The sequence below is a fragment of the Pleuronectes platessa genome, chromosome 20 (assembly GCF_947347685.1).
Source record: "Pleuronectes platessa chromosome 20, fPlePla1.1, whole genome shotgun sequence".
Lineage (NCBI taxonomy): Eukaryota > Metazoa > Chordata > Actinopteri > Pleuronectiformes > Pleuronectidae > Pleuronectes > Pleuronectes platessa.
In genome coordinates this window covers 15,292,910-15,308,584 of record NC_070645.1, presented here as the reverse complement: position 1 = coordinate 15,308,584, position 15,675 = coordinate 15,292,910, and the positions used below count along the sequence as shown (strand labels likewise).

Genomic DNA, 15,675 nt, shown 5'->3' with positions numbered 1-15,675 from the left:
TTTTTTTATCAAATCACTCTTTGAACTCCAGTGAATGCACAACATCACGTTACACAAATTTGTGTTTTTCATGTGTGCAGGACTCACTGAAGTTATTAATCTCTGCCTCGAACACACTCTCCCCTTCTCCTCCTTGTCTTGTCTATTCATTCTGGCCCTGTGTGGTGAATTAGCCAATCTGAGGGGGAGACAAGGGGCAGATGGATTTCGGCTGCTCAGGATTATTTAAATGATGAAGAGGAAAGGTCAGGCGGAGAGGTGTCGTTGGGGCGGCTGTTCATCCATTCACTCACATCACAATACCTTTATGTTGAAAAAAAAAATACAAGAGGAAAATCCTCCTGAACACACAACTGCCAAACCTCCACCAAGCAAGGTTTAAAGAAAAAGGTTCCAGCTACAACTGCTGATCTGAGAAGTAGAAAATGAGCCACTCTCCAATCTGCTTCTATGCAATTCTATTTATCTAATTTTGCCCCTGGTGCAACATTTCAAAAGCATAATTGTTTATCTTATAAACAGGAAAAAATCCTGGTTTTATTGTGGGCTTGATAAAATTTGAAATAAAAACCACAATAAAAGGTAGAATTTATTAATCTCATAATTTAGACCAGATTTCCAAGCTCTAAATTTTGTTTTTAAATCTAATATTAATTCAAGAAAAGACATTTCTAAACATAACATTTATTTAAAACTATAAAAACTGAAACATGAAATGTTCGTTTCCATTATAGTCAAGATCTTAAGGAATAAATGGATTGAGCCGAAAATAAGTAAGATGCATAAAATATTTAAAATTAGAGATTAAGGTTTGTTTTTCTACTAAATGAAGGATTAAAATAGTGTAAATTACGAGCGGATTTACGAGCTCTCACTTCTCAGGATTTATGAGCTGGAGCTGCTGCCGCTCGCCACCATGAATGAACCTGCGCTCAAACTTTGTCCCCTGCAGCCAGATGTGCGCACAGAAAACCACTGGCCTCACCATCCAGGACTGAAAATACACTATCTTATATATATATTTAGATTAACTAAATGTTTGCATGCGTATTTCTCCCAAATGATAAATCATATTTTATCCCATAAACTCGTGGAGATCCAAACAGCTTCCGACATTTGTCTGCAAAACGTTTTCGGAGCTTTCAGCGTGACGCTACGATCTCGAGTTTTCTAGGAGGATCCTTCTCACGCATTTTTAACTGGATTTTTAAACTTGCAAAGAAACAACAACTTGCATAGAAACAGGACGCGCTCGTGAGCCAAAGGAGATAATTACCCAAATCCATGTTGCGGGGCAGAGCGCACGGTGCGTAAACGTGGGATGGAGCTGCTGCTGCTGCTGCTGCTGCCGCTGCCTCTTGTATTCCAGAGAGCATGGTTAACCACTGACGACCCACCCGGACGCATGCAGCTCCAAGAAGCGTCTGTGCGTCCCCTGGCCGCCCACTCAGTCAGCTCCTCCACACACACACACACACGCACGGATAAAAAAAACTTGCGTGTATGTGCGGCTCCTGTGCGTCCCCGGCGCGCCAACAAAAGAGCGCGGCTTCAACACCAAGATGAAGAAGGCAGCAAAAAAAAAAAGAGGAGCGATAGAGTCTGAGAGAATAAGAAAAAGGGGAGAAGAATGTGGGATATGCCCGCCTGATTCTCCGAGCCTCGGAAGAATGTGCAGAAGCCCCACTAGCGAGTCCTTTCAGCGCCTCTGTGCCAATGAAAAGAGATGGGGAGGTGGCGGGGCTGGAGCTTTTTTTTCTTGCAGATCGTTTAGTTAAGGCTGAGCCCCTCCTTATATTCAGCAGCTCAGGAGTCCCCGTCCATTGCACATGTCATATCCACCGGTTGCTATAGCGATGCCTCCACATGTTGTCGACAGTGAATGTTCAAGGAGCGATGCCTGGCTAATAGGCTTGCGGGCTGAGGGGCGATATGAATGGGCGCAGGGCTAGTCCCTCATTTGTTGAGCTACTAGGGGTCTCTGTGTTGGGGTGTGTGAATTGCTGTTTTCTCAGGCTCTCCTTTTTCCTCCGCTCCCTCTCCCAGGGATTCAGCTATGTGAGCAGAATAAGGGAGATGGGCCGGGCTATTCTTCAAAGTAGGGCTCCTGCATTCAAAGCTGAAGTGAGCACTATAATAAGAGGCTACCACACAGTACAGTAGTTGTAAAGTATATGAATGCTGCACAGAAGATTGGGGAGCAGTCGAGAAAAATGCTCGGGTAAATTGTGTGTAATTGGCTCGAGGCCCTTTTCTCTGGTTCCCTTTTTTCGAATGATGTGCAGGAGGAGTAAAGGAAAAGAGAAGGAGGAGAAGGGGGGGGGAAATTGCAAGTTTAACAAGTTTTAAAGATAAAACTCAACTAAAATGTTATCCTAATTAGCAATCAGGCTGGAAGAAGAAGAAGAAAAAAGATCCAATGGAGAGCAACAGCTGCAGTTAGCAGGGAGAGAGAGAGAGAGAGAGAGAGAGAGAGAGAGAAAGGGGGATTATGGAGAGCACAGGGTGAGAAAAGGAGAAAGAAAAAGAAAAGGGGCGGTGAAGAGAGGAGAACGGGGGTCCTGTCAAATGCAGATGACGAGTCCTGGGGAGGTGGGTGGGTGGGTGGGTGGGGGGAGCGGGGGGCTCTCCAGTTTATTTTTTCCCATTCAGAGAGCACCCCCTCCTCTCCTCCATTGTCCCTCTGTGTGACAGCTGGAGTTGGCAGTGTGAAGGGGAGAACAAAAACCAGCTCTCTGTCCAGCCTGGGTCCGTGGCCGCATCGGACGCCACCACCACCACCCCACCCCTCCAACCAGGCGGCCCCCGCAGGGACCCGATCTGAAGCAGCACACACTCAAACTGACTCAACAGTTTTCTCATCAACACCCCCCCCCCCCCCCCCCCCCCCCCGCCCTCTCAAATACAACACCTAACACACGATGCAGCTGCAGAACGGACACAGTGGATATCTGATATTTTGATGCCCCTAAATTCTTTACTTCCTCCAAGACAGAGCAGTAAACTTTGATCCTCCCTCCTTCATCATTTAACCACGCGAGGAGGAGTGACACTCCTCAGGTCATGCTTTCTGCACACTTGCACACTTGCACACTCATTTATCAGAGAATTATTCAGACTCCACATTCGCCTGCCAGAGGGTCGGAGAATGTTCCGGCCAACCGTCGTTCGAGAGGCAAATTATTTATTTCTTTTTTTTTTATCTCGCAGGATTCAGTTTGAATATACAAAAAAAGAGAAGCGGCTGCAGCGAGCGTTGTTGCACTAATGCAGGACGGATGCAGGACGGATGCAGGAGTGATGCATTGTGGGAGACTTCTGTCGTCACTGCCTGCGAGTGGTTCTGAAGTTAATCCCCAGAAAATCAGCCCCCTACATCGACCATATAGGATCATATCTGTCCCGTTCTCTGATGAATTGGAAGAGAGGAGCTGTTCATTCGCACACAAAAGCAGAGTGAGTCCCTAAAGTAGGTCTCTCTCCTCCTCCTCTTCCTCTTCCTCCTCCTCCTCCTCCTCCTCCTGCTCTTCCTCCTGCGTTGCCACATTTACAGGACAATCCGTGGGTCAACCACCTGTCAGGCCTCATCCCAAACAGGGGCTTGGGGGGAGAAGAAGGTGGAAGAGAAAACATCCGAGACACCATCTCTACCTGCTCTCTGAAGGAAAGTCTGACTTGGGCATCCGACGTTTTCCTGCACTTGAACTCTGGGTAAATGGACACATTTTCACACATTGCGGTCACTACCACGCACGACACAGTACGACTTCACAACTCGTGTCACATCCCCCAGCGAGGCCGGTGCTAATGGACATCACACCAGGGAGGTTTGACGTGCATCGATTCCTTCTCACTCAGCCCGAAATAAAAAAAAAGGACTTACACAAGCAGTCAAACTCAAGAGCACACTGAAGTCACTCTTGTGGTCACCGGCAATGTTTCAGAGATGCTGTCACACGCCTGCGTGTTCCTATCAGTAAGCACTTCCCCGGGCTAACACGTGTTCGAACAGTCGGTGCGAGGCCAGCCGGGCTTATCTGTCCTCTCTCCTGTGCTGCTCCGGTGTTTGCCTCCATGACACATTTCTAATAACCCAAAAAAAAAAAAAAAAGATGGAGAAGCTGCGCGCTTGTTTAAACAGCGAGAGACGGAGGTATGCGGTACTTCACCGTGTCGCTGGGAGAAAGGGGGGGGGGGGGTGGAGATGAGGAATGTTAAACAAATGTCAGGATCAAGTGCAGCACCTGAGATGGCAGAGCAAAGACATCCAGCGACGCTCGTGCATGAGAGTCGAGGAAAAAAGGGGGGGATTGAGAGACGCTATCGAGATTACATATTTGCTTGCACCTGCAGGGCTGCACGATTTTGACGTTTATTTACACGTCTGTCCCTGCGAGTGCAAATCTGAATATACGTGCACAGGGGGCCAGTGGGTGGCTCTTGCAAAAATAGACATCAGCCCCATATCTGAGTGGGTTATACCTGCAGCTGGACACCTTCACCTGGGCGTGTAATATGTTTGAGCAAATGGAGGGGGGGAAAAGCAGCGTGGAGAGGACTGGGAGGCTTATCTGAGGCCCACTGAGCCACTGGTCCACATACCAAATCACACCATAATGATATCAGTGAGAGGCTAATGCCGTTTACAAGATAAACCAACAGCTGCAACATGTACCTGCAGTTTCTGAGCTCACGCTTTACAGCATTACACCCAAAAAAAGAGTTGGGATTCCTGCTCGGCTCCTTGAAACGGGGTGCGATTAATTATTCATAATAATATCTGAGCGAGGACGGTGTGTTGCCGCGGCTCCACTTGGGAAGGTGTCGGAGGATTAGCTTCAAACTGTAGCGCAGGGAGAAACGTATGCAAAACAAAACACATTAGGGCGTTCATCTTTTTTTTATTTCTATACTTTTCTTCTTAATCCGATCCACCAGCTGTTATTATTATTGCTCCAGTGATATTACAAGATGTGTGTGGTAGGAGAAGCCTCATCTGTGGGGGGGGGGGTTATGCGTTTTCTTTTCAAGTGTTCTATTTCCATTCTCATCTTTTAACAGTTGCCAGTGAAGCCGAGCTCTCGCGCAGCCGAAAGCTGTGATGATTGAATCCAAAGTTGGGTTTGAAGGCGTGTGAGTTGCGATGGTGTCATCTTGTCACGTTGTTCGTTAGTACGTCGAGGTTTGATTTCTGCCCGCCAGTCACAAAATAGCACCAAAACTGGGATAACATAAAGGTGACACTGTCTAAACTCCCCTTTTTTCAACATCACTTAAGGTGCAGAAACGTGACAGGGAGGTGAAAGTCTTAAATGCATTGTGTGAGGGGGGGAGGGCATGGAAGAGAGAAAGAGAGAGACACCATTTTCCCCGATGGATGGCGTTCAAAAGATGCAAAAAAAAAAAAGGTCCCATTTCTGGGTTTGACTTGAAACATTTGAATTGCTCTGTCTCAACCAGCCAGTCACAGCCCCGCGTGTGTCAGCCGTGTCATTCTGGGATCTTTTCCTCGCAGATTCGCTTGTTCAAATAAGGGCTCCTCTCGCATGTGAGTCCCAGGCATCGCCCGTGCCAAGCCGTTCAAACGCAGCGAACATCAAGGTAAATGCTACGCCTGTCATCTCGACTATATTTAAAGCGGAGAGGGAAAAACCCACACACACGTGCAACAATGAGCACTTCAAAAAGGAGCAGCCGCCGCGGCGTCATAGCCCGGAGTAGGAAATCACACCATATCTGCAGAGGGATGGAAAGTGCTGTAATCTGCGAGGAGGACAACAAAGTAACACACGTTTAGTGATCGTTTAAAACTGCTTTGTATGTACAGTGTGTGCCGCGCTTTGACTTAGCGTTATGATAATTATGGCACGGCGGTACAGTGGGCAGAGCCGTCACCTCACAGCAAAGACGCTCCCAGTTCAAATCCCAGGTTAGCTGCAGACTGGGATTAGGTTAATTTGAGAATGAGGTCATAGGTTTGAATGTGAGTGTGAATGGTTGTTATGACTCCATGTTGGCCCTGTGATAAGCACCTGGTCTAGGATGTTCCCCACCTCCAGCCCAATGTCAGCTAGGATTGACTCCAACTACCCCCCCCCCCCCCCCCCCCCCCAACCGAGACCCTTAAAGGATAAGTGGTATAGATAATGGTTGGATGCACGATTGTTCCCTGCACCACACTACCCTCACCCTGGCAACGCCTGCAGAAGCACATAAGACGATAATACAAACTGTCACTGATTTCAATATTCTATATAATTATATTTTAAAACAATGGCTCCTTGATATCAGACAGAGTTGGACAAAAGCAACTTCTCATGTCTGGCTTCTGAGACGACAAACTCAACAGTATTCCCACCCACTGATGATCCGTGCAGACGATCCAGTGATACCCAGCATTGTTCTTTTATTGCAGGGTACAGCTTACTAGTTCGTATGAGCACAATAAGAAGACAAAATCAGTCCTCTGTAGAAGTTTAGCTGACACACTTTCAGCTTTAGATACAACGAGACAAAAGGCTTTTGTGTGATGTTGTGGTTGTGGCTGTCGGAGTGTGAAGACAAATTCAATAAAAGGATGTTAATGTTTCACCAAACTCTGAGAGCGTCCAGGTCCTGCTTCCAATGGGGGAGCTGGAGCAACAGAGGTGGTGCTGGTTAAGTGTTAATGTAACATGAAGTTGCATGTTGCAGCTGAGTTACGCAAAATCACCTCCAAAGCAGGAAGGAGAACCTGTGGCAGCCTTCAGTTGTGATAAAAACTCAAAAGGTGTTTAGTTTGTCCAGTCTGGGCTACTGTAAAAAACATATGGCGCCTCTGAAGTAAATAGATGTAAATAGGGTAAAGAAAACCACAATTCATTCAATTGAGGTGATCTTAATTGAGGGGCGGCTGTGGCTGAGGGGTAGAGTGGTCGTCCTCCAACCTGAAGGTCAGCGGTTCGATCCCCAGTCTGACCCATCTGCATGCCGAAGTGTCCTTGGGCAAGATGCTGAACCCTGAATGCCCCTCCCATAGAATAACAGAGTGCTGCGATTAGATACACTGTGTGAATGGGTGAATGTAAAACTGTACTGTAAAGCGCTTTGAGAGGTCATCAAGACTAGTAAAGCGCTTTATAAAAGTACCATTTATCTCACAATAGCAAAAACATCACTAGCATTATTTCATATTCAATTTCTGCCAGTAGATCCCATCACCTAGATCTTACACACTGGACCTTCAATGATGAAGAGTTAATTCACGCTACTGAGTGTCAGAGCAGACAACCACCTGTGCAAACACTTAGAAAACACTGAGCATCACTCGGAGACAGCTCCTCAACACTTGACACATCCCCGATTCGGGCGCTGCTGTCTTTGCACTTTTGACGTCATGTGCAAAACGTTCTCAAATATTTCAATTTTCACACGTCCTGCCCCGAGTGTAAAGGCCTTCAAATCCCAAATGGTTTGACATGACGGTAATGATCCTCTCTACCTGCAGCTGTGTTGACATTAACAATACGTCTGACAGGGGTGTAAGGTTCATGATTGCAAAAATGTCACGCAAATTTAATTTAACCAAGATTTAAAAATTGCTCACAACGCCTGAAAATTAAACAAAAAATCAACACAAATTTACATAAATTTGCGATGACAGGAATTAACTTTCAAGCTGTAGCCTTTTCAGTTCTTTGATGAGGGAGATCGTGATAGAGACGAGGAGTCGAGAAAAGGTGCAGAATAAAAATGGCCGGGTCCCGAGTGAGGTCACGAACACGAGCCAATCACGAAAGGTAATTGAAGGTAACACTTCACTCTATTGTGTTCGGAGATAAAAGAGCTGCCACTAAAAATCTGGCCCCAAACAGAGAGGAAAACACACAGGTTTTAATTGTTTTGTCAGAATAGAATCCACACTACTTTTAGACTATTATGTTCTCAGCAGGCTTTTTTCTTTTTTTTTATCTTGGGGAGAGATAAAACTGCAATTAATTTTGAAAGAGGGGAAAACAGTGAGACAATACATCAAGTCACACATGAGTGGTGGCAGGCAGGGATATGTGGGCTGCCGCGGAATAACAGAGGTAGTCAAAAGGTAGCATTCATAATTGAAACCCCGGTCACAGGAGACCTGGTGGGCTGGGAGAGTCTGATACCGAAACTGACGGTACAGGAACAAAGAGTGGCGTTCAGAGGAGAGCACAGAGTGTCTTCACGGGTTCAATAGGATGTGTCCCCCCCCACACCTGGGTCCTCACCTTAGAAGCCTCGGAGTCACTGTGTTTCCTCTACAGCTGCAGCCACAGTGAGGTTCCCCCGCATGTGGACAGTTAGAAATCCAACACAACCCCAGAATGAGGCAGAGGTGATGGGATTTTAGGAGAGTTAAAGGGATAGTTCACCCAAACATGTGCAAATTCAGTTTCAGAGGACATTTAGGCTAAAAACATGGTGTAAAGAAGAAGTGGTCAACATAATTTCATATGTAATGGATTCGGCTGCAACAATGTTTACCCCTGAGAGTCCTGAAGTGTTTATTTTGGACTCAAACACTTCATCCACTCCTCCAACGGCACAGTGGTGAGAAAATAATGAGTTAATTTTCATTTTTTGGGTGAACTATCCCTTTAAGTTTCCTTGGGGCAGAAAAATGAGATAATACACCCAGATGGACAATATTTATACAGTCCTCTCAAGACAAGATGGATCTAAGATAAGAAAGTGCAATAAAGTACTATGGATATGTATTTGTATATATATTTATAGTATTTATGTGGTTATGGAAAAGGATAAAATATAGATAAACCAACCAGGGTTGCTAGTATTGCTATGAGAAGACTACAAAGTGAGATCAGTGATCAGGCGATGATCTTTACTGTAGGGGGCTGAAGTCTGGTTCCACATGGTGGATGGAAGCTTCTTCCTGTAACAGCTACTGTGTTAGCACGTTTTTGCAATTAGAAATGATTATAGAGAGTGTAGTGAAAGTAGCAGAGTGCTTAAAGTGACTCAGTCTGGAGGCTTGTAGAAGCTTTTCAATTTATCTTGTGCTTCCACGCTGCTGATTCCTAAATAGAATGATCCTTTCTGAAGTGAGAAAAAACACAGGGAAAACTACCACATGCAATTTTTAAATCCCATTCACTATGCATTACACTTCGTGCCTTTATGAAAAGACCAGCACGTCTGAATTGATTTTCGTCTTTCTCGCCTACTTCAACATTTATAGCATGCTTTGTGATGTGTGGTTGTTGACATTCCTGATTCTGATTCATATTTGCCAGTAGTGCAGATCATAAGGGTCAGTGTGTAGATGGACATGTCTCTGGACCGAGTTTCAGAAATATGACCCTGTAAGTTCAGATCAATGATTTATGATTGATCCCTGCATTGGTTGAAACTCATTTCAAATACATGGTCCCCTATGCAATATGAGAAGATACACATCTGCCCAGTGTTTCTGCCCAGATTCATCTGTGACTACATCCTGACATATAAATATACTCACGCCCAATGATGGCCGTTCCACTTGTGTTCTCACTAAAGTCAGCAGCGAACTTCAAATGAATCAAATTGGGTGTCTTCTCAAGGGCTGTTATCCTGCTGGTGAAAACCATGTCTGTTTAATGGAATGCAACCAGTTGTAATGGCACTTGAAACAAAAACCTAAACCAGAAACAAGTTTCCCGACATGAAGCACACGTGTGGAAAAAAACATAATTCAATTTAACTTGAACCACACAGGACTTCAATTTGGATTTAAATGGCCCCCATTAGAATAACTCTCAAGACTTAGAGACTGATTCATCCAGTTTAGACAAAATGAAAACAATCTAATCTCTGATCGATTTGGATTCACCTGATTGGACAACGGGGCACCATGTGTCTCCCACTGTACCTCGGTGCCGGTGGACCCGCGGCACATGGAGGACCGCCTGCCGGAGCATACGACTCAATGATCAGCTCCAGCTTGTGTAAGTGGAGATATAGATGTAGAACCACAGGAGGCAGCGCGTGATAGGCTAAGGGGTCGCATCCCTGTAAACGCACACACAGCCACCGCCTCATGAATTCTCATCAGTGTCTTCATTAGACATGTTCCCCGGCCATCGCTATGACAACGCTGGTCCAGCGTGTGCCCGGGGGTTGGGGGGGGGGGGGGGACTTGGGTGACTTGGCACGGACGCCGACACCCCATACCTCTCCTCCACACTCCCACTATGGGGGACGGAGGGGATGGTGGAGTGGCAGGCGGCCAACGACTCTCGATCTGTTCCATGGCGATCTGGACCTGACAGGCCCCGGCTGCGTCTGGACTGGAGGCGAGCGTTCTGATTCCTCTCTTTAATTACTGCTAATCGGAGGAGCCGCAGCCCCTGCTAATGAAGCCACACCAATCAGCCGGGGGGTGGGGGGGGGAGACGGGGGGCCTCGTGCTGCAAAACAATCCTCTGCATGAACAGAGCTGACACTCCCGCCACAGCCGCCATGCCTGTCTCCCTGTCTCCCTGTCTCCCGGCTCCAGCAGGTTGGTAAGAGGAGTCTGCCCCCGAGCCAAACCGCGCGGTGCCGCTCATCAACAGGAAACCACTGTGAATCCCTAATGAGAGCGGCCGTCCACAGCTGTAGCCGGGTATCAGCCGCCGGTTTGCCACTCACATCTCCTGTCGCTTCACACCCCCCCCCCCCCCCCCCACAACAGCACACAGTATGGCTGATCAGAAATTCCGAAGGCAGAATTAATTCTGATTTATGTCAAAGATTGTGACGGCTCTGTAACGTAATAATACTTTGACAGCTCATTATTGTAAATGCATATAATCAATCTAGCCTATTTTCACCCACAAACATAATTACACTGTATGGCTCTTTGAGACGCTGTGATGATGTCTTTTCTTTTCCTCCTTCTTCAAAGTGATAAATGTAATGAACAGTGACTGACATTTGATTGCGTGTGTTTATGGACCTGACTCGCCGAGATCCTTCTTGCCTTTTGTTGTGTCCAATAATGAAGTGTAATTCCTTCTATTAGTGCTCCTTGTTGATCAGACGCTGAATAATGGAACATTTTATGAATTATTCTCCTCTGAAATAAACATCGTTCACGTTCTTGATAAAATACAAAAATGTGTTTGGAGTGGACGGAAACTGTGGAAGACAAATCCAGGTGATAAACAGCACTGTTATTGAAAATGCTCCAAAGCTGCATGGATGTAATTGTGCTCTATTCGTCATGTCTGTCTGTGCGTAGGATTCCAGCCTGATGCACTTGCAGCAGCTCCTGGTTATGAGCAGATAATCCTATTTTCACTGCAGGTATCCAGCTGCACCGCGCCGGATATGAGATGCATCCGTGCATTCTCTGCAAACAGGACGAGCATGTCTGCGAATGGGAACACGTCGGCAGCCACGTGCACACGGACATGACTGTGATATGTAAAGAAACATCACAATGGGACAATTCTCCAGTACACAGCACAAAACCAGTGACTGACCTTCGCCACCGCTTTTCAAAATTCTGCGTTTGCAGTGATTCCATCATATGTGAGGTTGAAAAACTACTTATATTACTGCAAACACGTTAAATAAATATCTCCAGTTCGTGGCTAAAGGGCCTAATTAGTTTTAGTTATTGATGCTGTCAGAGTAAAGGTTATTAGACTAAATTAAATAGCAGGTGAAGATCAGAGTAGAGGAAAAAAATCATAGTCTAAAGTTCTGCAAGTTTCCTGAATAGTGGTGATTGAAACTCATGTTCTGGACGCCCTTTGTCATTAAAAATGGATATTAAAAGTTTTATATTAACAGTACTTCTTCAGTAATGAAAAAGTTTACATTTTCAAGACAAATGGTTGATATGGTAGTAAAATGCAGACATGTATTACTACCCATGCATGCATGTTATATTTATATGTATTAAACATACATTTCAATACTACTACATCCATTTTGAACAATAGGCTGAAGTCTTGTCATATGTTGCTTTCACAGGTAAATATTGGCAGGTCATTAGAGAAAAGCGTTTCAAAGCCTCGAACCCGAGCGGCAGATAAAAAGCCACTTTGCAGCCGAACGGTCTAGTTTCATTCCTACGCTTTATCACCACGGGCAGAAGATATTCATGCCCCCTCTCGAGTCAAGGTCATCGTGTAAAAGACCATAACAGCTCATCAGGCAATTTAGTTGACCTTGCCATGCAGAAAGTAACTAGCAGTTACAGCAGGATTCACAATTACAGTCAATTAAAGTCAATAAAAGATGATATGGCAGCTGATTGCATTTAATTTACTGAGAGTAAAGTGGTTTCTGTGGTCGGTGCCCACTGAGCAATAATTAATCTACTGCTCCAATCAGCCACAAACAAGGAATGTGGCGTTAAAAAGACAGTTATGACGATTTTATTCATCAACATGAACATTTGATTATATTCCCGAAAACTGCATCTTTTATTGAACATCTTAAACAGATAAATGTTTGATGCTTAGATTTAATTTAAGATTTAATTTATACATTTATCTGCTCAACACTCGTCTCAACTGAACTTTTAAGAACTCCTCCACGTCTTTGATATACTTCTGCTGCTTTTCTGACAACTGAACCATAAGAAACACGAAAACCAAAAGTGTCAAAGCAAATAAAAGTGGGCAAATTTTTATTGTGATGTTAAAAAAAACATCACCATAGGCCGCTGGTTAGCCCGCAGCCACAAGCTTCTCCTGCTAATGCTAAGGTGCCAGATGCGCTAGGCAAGAAGCCGCATGATAAATGGCAGAAGGTGAGAGCTCCGAGGCCGGGACCGGGAGCATGCTGCCCCTGCATCCCGCTGCCAGTCTCTTGGCATGCAGCTTGTCAGGCCAAATGGCAGCCGCATCCCCCTTCAACGCTGACATTTAAAACCTCTGCCATGCTATCCAGCTGTGGACACCGCAGGTCCCCCCCCCCCCCCCCCCCCCCCCCTATCCTCGGCCTCCCCCGGGCATCCAGAACCTCAACCCCGCTCCTGCAGCTGCCAGACGGCCGTCACACAAATGATCACAAACAGGCAGAGCTGCGGTTCAAACCAGTGTGGCATCGTGTGCAATGAACTCGCCGGATGTGCACATGGTGGACGATGTACGTTGATCTATGTTGATCTGAGTTATGTTTTGCAAAGATTACAGATCTTTTTTAAACTGTGGCAGCTGCACAATATGACTTCCACACTTAGTTAACAGTCAAATTGCAAGCAGCACATGATCGCCCTGATATGAGCCACTAACTGATATTTGCTGAACCTATAGATTATATCATGGCGAAGGCTAACATTAGCATTTCTATCCTGCTTTGTTGGATTTGAGGAAGTTTTCGCTCCAGCCGACAAACATGTGAGCGAAGACTTTATTAAATTTCCACATTTGTTGATCCCATTCCTGAAACCCTTTTTTACATAGCATCTGCAACTAATAACAATAAATCAGAAGCAGGATTAAGTCAGAATGAAAAAATATTTAGATCCTATATTTGTCCTTATAATATATGTAGTACACTTTATAGAACTAGGACTGATTACCTTTGAATTGATTTTTTTGTCTACATGCGTTCCTCATTGATTTTGACTCTGGAGCAGCCCTTTGACTTTGAGCCTAAACTTGAAGTTATCGGAAACGAAAGGTTTCGCTTGAGATAACTTAGTCTGAAGTTAAAAATCATCTGGATCAGTAAATTTGGCAAATTAGTCACCGAGAGAGAAAACTTGATGGATATAGCAACTGTAAGAAATGGAGGCAGGGTTTGGAAGACGATAAACACTGAAAATAGTTTTTATAGACTGACATTTTTCCTTATTTTATAGATGCGGTCTTCATTTGAGGATGCACACAGCTCCAGTGACAGTCAAGGCACTAAAAGCATTTAACAGCAGCACAGAAATCCTGAGCTGTGTGGCAGCAGGGGGAGCTGAATTCATTGATCGCTATAGGGAATTTACTGTGGTGAAGATGGAGGGGAAGCAGCAGGGTTTCCAGTCAGTTCCTATTTCCTTTTTAAAGTACAGCGAGCTGGTCGACCTGCACCCACAACAATGTCACCGGAGCTACTTTGTATATTCACACTGTGGATAACTGCAACCCAGAAACTACTCTGCTAACAGAAACAATACTTTTTTACCTCGAAAATATAACCATCAACAGTAAACATCTGTTTGTTTTCTGGTCCACATGCAGACAAAGTTGAACTGACAAATTTCTACTGACGTTTAAGAGACACAAAGGAATAAATCTGCTGCAGAGGACAGTGGATTCAAAACTTCTCTGGTTTCAACATCCTTGAAAGTTGCAGAGTGGGGCTGAAGTCGTCTGACACTGGAGGAGTGGGGGGGTTCGCTTTGAGGAGCACGCCAGTCTATTGTGAAGTTTTATAAAGACAAAACGAACCATTCATGCTTAGATTCATACCTAACCCACCTGCTTACCTAACCCATGGCTGGCACATGGTTTCAAACCAAGGTCCTTCTCGTTGTGAGAACAGTGGAATCCACCCTGCTGCACTTATCTTTTACTATCGTCTTCACTTTTTTAATTTTATAGACAAACCTCCACAGTTGGGGTTAGATGGAAGCCAGGATTGGAATGAAGAATCTACTTGAGTTATTGTGGTGAAACGGTAGAAGCCACTAAAGAGAAAAATTATATCCTGCTTTGATTACTTGTGTAACTGTGTAAGTGGAGTAAACCTCCATAACAGCTCCAAGGCCACTTTGGCCTCGAGGTTTTTGTTTTCCAGGATGAGAGGAAGCACATTGAAAAATATCTCCTGTTTAATGCTTCATACAAAAGGTTGAAGAACTGAATAAAAAAACTACCGGTGTCAACCACGCACCGTAACCGCACCTCCTCCTCGACCAAGGCTTCGGGGAACATAAAGAAGCGAAAAAGGTAGGAGGGTAAACACTTTACATTCTGACACTCATTAAAATCAGACAAGTCCACCCTCACCCGGGAGAGAGCGCGCTTCACGATGGAGAGAGAGAAGCAAATACCAAACTGCATGGCGCGGTATCAAAGGCGTTTCTGCGGTCCAAAGGTCAGGTGATGGTAAAAGGTTGCTGAGGAGCGGAGCTGCCGGATGGTCTTTCATCTGTGGGAGGCAGCTGGAGTCTCCAAAGAGGCAGTGTTACTCACGGCTGCAGGCACAGTGGGGCTGCTCCAATATGACATTTCACATCCAGATCTGCCACAGTAATGGCATTTTAGCCACTTTTAAAGCAGCCGGACCGGCCGTCCTCCACACTGGTGAAATGTTTATAGGCGGCAATTCTTTTATTGTTTGGATTTATGACAGTGTCTGAAGCAGATTGGAAATGTTGTCGATGTGGAGACGGCAATTGAGGGCCAATGTGGAATTGACTGGCTGCTGCACGGGCGCATGTACGCACTGCACTGCACAACACAACACTACACAACACTACACAACACAGGGCCGGGCGAAACATCAACCTCGTCGTTTCCTCTGAGGAGCGACGCTACAGCGAGAAGAAGAAGAAGAAGAAATCCTGAAATTAACATAAAAATGTATTTTCCTTGTGATTCCCAGCTTAAAAGAACCAACAAGAGGAGAGCATATACAGTGCCTTGCATAAGTATTCAACCCCCTTGGACTTTTTCCCATTATGTACTGTTACTAACTGGAATTCAAATAGACTTAAATAAACTT

At 45.2% G+C, this 15,675-nt stretch overlaps 1 protein-coding gene across 1 annotated transcript in view; it reads right to left on the bottom strand.

The window, feature by feature from the left end:
* ptprn2 (protein tyrosine phosphatase receptor type N2) overlaps positions 1 to 15,675 on the bottom strand; it is a 115,567-nt gene that overhangs the window by 26,501 nt on the left and 73,391 nt on the right. The window lies entirely within an intron of this gene.